This window comes from Solanum pennellii, chromosome 3, assembly GCF_001406875.1.
Source record: "Solanum pennellii chromosome 3, SPENNV200".
Classification (NCBI taxonomy): Eukaryota; Viridiplantae; Streptophyta; class Magnoliopsida; order Solanales; family Solanaceae; genus Solanum; species Solanum pennellii.
This window is the reverse complement of record NC_028639.1, coordinates 36,844,560-36,849,406: the sequence shown is the minus strand read 5'-3', so window position 1 is coordinate 36,849,406 and position 4,847 is coordinate 36,844,560.

Sequence of the window (4,847 nt, the reverse complement as noted above, 5' to 3'; positions counted from 1 at the left end):
GTTTAGCCGATATGTCAAGGAGGGCAAAAAGTCACTAAAGTATACCTAAATATACCCTACCTGACCCTGAGCCTATGTTACAAGCTAAGAAAGTCCTATCGTGATCCTAAGAGTTGTATGACGAACTTAAAGCATTGAAAATAAGGGCAAGCTTATGGCAATATGTATAAATGAGTTGTGAATTTGTTCCGAGAGTGAGTGTTGAAAAGTAATCCTTATACTCAAACTGAAATCATTGTGTGAAAAATGAGGATGTTGTTTTGAAGTGAGGACATTAGTTGCAATACCGGAAATATTAGCACCTCGGTGAGAAATTGAAGAGGATAGGTGTCAGTGTGTGGTGAATCTGTGTCATGGTGTGATTCCACATAATTCAAGCCTAATAGTGATAACAGGCATAAACATGATGAGACTAATCGGGATTGATAGCCAAATGATTGCGAAAGCTAAAATATGGATACTATTGTACAAAGTTTTTGTAATGAGTTATAGTGCGTCGCTTGAGGACAAACAACGAATTTAAGTTGAGGGTGTTGATATACCGTTTCACGGTATATTTAATGCTTTTTCCTTAAGTTTAGTGTGTGTCCAAAAGCCTTTTTGTATTGATTTTTATGTAAGTTTCTCTTTATTTGCAGGAAATCTATCTAAGATGAACGCGGAAGTTTTTGAGCAAGAAATGCAGAAAAGTTACCACCTACGGAGCTTTTGACGGTCCGTAGAGCTTGTGAAGGTCTGTAGGTGGCATCGTAGTGAAGCTGCTGAAGGAAGATGGGGAAGTCTGACCAAGTGTGGGATTACGAAGTTCATGACGGACCGTCATAGCCACGACGGTCCATCCTGATGGTTCGTCGTGATGATCAGAGAGTAGTCCCAGTACCCAAATCCCAAGAAGTCTAAGTTTATGGAACGGAGACCCTCGACGGACCGTTGTGCTTGGAACGGTCCGTCATACCTGTTCATCGAGGGTAATGAAGAAAGCAGCAGAAGGATTTGTTAAGTATAGGGTGACGGAGACCATGACGGCCCGTCGTGACCACGACGGCCCGTCACGAGGTCCGTCGACTCGAACGCATTTTGACAGATTTTGAGCAATTAAATTCCTTTTATTAGGTTTTTGTTTTTTATAAATAGTTGAAAAAACCTCGTTTTTGGGGTTAGCTTCTTTGTTGGTTAGACTCTTTTTGGTTAGTTCTTTGTTGGTTAGACTCTTTTTGTAATTAAGACAGTTTTTCTGGAATTGATTGTTGGTGCGTTTGTTGATTAATCAAGTGTTCCTCTACCACTGCCTCGACCGCGACCTCCCATTGTAGATTCCTCAGCATGAGCATTGACGGGAGCGACGAGACGAATACCGTTGAATTTAGTATTAACCAACTGCGGACAAATGAGTGAAGCAGGTTAGATTCCAATTCGAATCGATAGATATCAATTGGAATCAAGTTATAGTACTAAGGAGACAAGAAAAAACAGAGAGATTCCTAAAGTACTATAGCCTCTCGAAGAAAAGTAAAGGCGTCTCCATACCATTCCATGAGACTCTACTAGACTTGTTTCAATACATCAAGATAAACGAATCTAGGCTCCAAAAACAACTTTGTCACGACCCCAACCGTCCTGATTGGCACCCACACTAACTCACCAGTGGGAGAACCACTATTACGACCCAATTCAAGCAACTAACCAAAAACTAAGTCATTTAAGTTATGAAAGCAAGTTTAGTACTAAGGAAATAAATAGAGTTCCTATAAACTCTAACAGAAGTCTATCAACTAAAATAAATGCAGAAGAATTAACCTAGAACATGAAAGTCAACGTACCAAAACTATAATAAGATTCACAAGTCTAAAAAAATGTGCACAAACCAACCAATATAAGAAGCATCTTAGAACTAGTCTGAGTCCGAAAATGTGGACACAGACTCAAGGAGAATACAAGGCAGCCCGAATGAACTAGCTCACCCTTGAATTCGAACGACCATTGCTCTTCTAAGCGAGGTCTGTCAATAGCCGCTTGAAGATGCCTTGTACTCAGCAAAATAAGAGAAAGTGCAGTATCAGCACACAACCAGAGTGTACTGGCATGATCACACGGCTATCCCACTAAGTGTAACATAAGCAAGTCAAACAACATCATAAACACATGCATATATCGAAGATATATAATATTATCAATATTTATGAACAACGACATTTTTACAATTCTCAAGATACACAATTATGTCAAGTAGTTGGTCCTCTCATGGAACCCACGCCCAAGCTGTTAGCATACTGGAACGTGGTATCTGATCCCATAGTTATGCCAGAACATGGCAATTCGATCCCATCTTTATGCCAGAACATGGCAATCCGATCGCATCTTTATGCCGGAACGTGGCAATCCATCTCAGTTAGTTATGTCGGAACGTAGAAATATGATCCTTCAAACCACCACAATCACAAACACAAGTATACTCTCAAGTCATACAATCAAGAAGTGATTCGTGGTATATAGTCATTCGCCTATCTCATTTACAACAAGTGTTATCAATAATGCAACATTCGCATACATACAAGTATCTTAATGAAGCAAACAAACATACATCACACAATCATATAATCAAAGTCATCACACACCTCGAAACAAGATTAAAACCCTAAGAATCTTGATCCTTCTCTTTCCGGATTCGTTCCATTTATTCTTGGTCTACAAACAATCAGTATAATACGGGAATCAATAAACAGTCACTAATTACCCGAATTACTTACAATTCTAACAACTCTAATTCATATACATGATCTCAAGTATCTAAACTGGGGTTTTTCCAACCATGGTTTTAATTCAAAACCCTCCCCCAATTGATAATAACCCAAGAAAATAGGTTTTACGGATTTAAAATGTATTCGGGAAGTGAAATTAGCTTCAAGAATGGTGAAAAACTGTCAAGAAGTCTTATGCGGTCGTTACTTATCTCTCAAAGTCGAAAAGTGTAGAATAAAGACGTTTTTTAGGTTTGTTTACGACTTTACGTTGCGTCTGGCCCGCCACAGAGGCACCCACCCCGCTACAGCGGCCCCGCCAGAGCAACAAAACTCAACGCCAAAGCGGCTTGCATGAAATAGTGAGCTATTTAATTAATTCCAGGACCCTCATTTCACAATACACCTGTAACCAACGACACTCAGAAAAACCCATTCACGCTAAGATTGATTTCGGGAGTTCTACTCACCTGAATTCAATTCCATAAATTCGTACGGATTCATTAACGAGTTATCTATCCCCTAATGAAATCAAAATTATAAACAAACCACCCGATTGCTACCAGATTCCCTACACCTTAATGACTCTTATTTCGTCCAAAATTGAACTAGGTTGGGAAATCTCAAGTTGCTACGAAAACTTTTCCGACCCAAAATTTTTCCCTATTTACTTTTCTATAACGACGGAATCCAGTTGTTACATACGTGTTCGATAATTAGTATATATGTACACACACGCACACACACAAAACACACACACACACACATACACGCACACACACACGCACACACGCATGCACGCCCTCATGCACACACACACACACACATATATATATATATGATTGACTCAATAACATTGGGGGCTTAAAGTGAAACTTATGATAGGGGCCGTAATATTTTATTTAATTCATCATATATACTTCTATTTAAAATCTAGTTTTCTAGGTATTTTAGATGTGAAGTCACTAAGTATTATTTTATAACCATTTTGTTTTAATAATTTCTTTTCAAATGATAATATATTTAATTCATTCGATCTCTCTTAAGACATTGTTAATCTTAAAGAAGATTTAATCAATTTTAGTTTCGAAAAAACTTCTTATGGGTAAGGCAACGGTTACAGGAACTTTAACATTATTCTTTAAGCAATATGTGTATTTGGAAAATAATTATTCTATAAGCAATATGTGTATTTTGAAGGGAATCAAGTCTTTTTATTTGATTGAGTATTTTCATTAGATAATTATCTTCTACTTGTATTATTTCTGTTAACACTTTTAATTCAAAAAATAAATCTAGACCATCAATATCGGAATAACTATTACGTGTTAAAAAAAGTTCAAGGTTAAGACAATATTTTTTAAATTCTCATCATCTAGTGACCTCAATATTTTACCACCTAATAAGAAATCAAAAAAAATTTCATATGTTTAAATCAGTTCAAATCTATTTTGAAGTCAAAAAATAGTTTGACCTACTCTACATATATAAAGCAATCATCTCTATATGATTCTTCAAGGGACTTTGTGATTTCGATATCCATGTTTTCATCAAACTATTTCTTACAACATTCAGTTTCATCTCATATGCAATATTTATAGTAGAAATCTTAACTCATAGTACATATAATTTTTTTTTTAGAAAAAGAACATATACATAATTGAATATGAAGGTGTTGATATTGTATGAATGTGGTAGTGAATTATTATGTTGGTATTTTTTGTGGTTATTTGTATATTAATTAGGCGAAATGATCTGAAAGACTCTTGTACTTGACTCGATTTCTAAGTTGGATCTTTGTACTTACGATTTTGTCAATTGAACCCTTAAACTCGATGAAACTCTAATTTTCAAGTCCCTCTAACCATCAACCGAACTTATATGGCACTTAAATGACTGAATTGGACAAATACGTGACTCTACGGGTCTTTGAAGTAAGTGAATACAATATTATTATTTTAAAATTATCTAAATTGTAAAACAAAACAATAATGATAAAAAAAATTAAAAAAATATATTGAAAACCTCATTCTTCACTCCACCCCCACCCCTACCCCTTCTCGCTTTCTCTTCAGCCCCCCTCCTTTTCTCCTCTTCTTCTTCAACCTC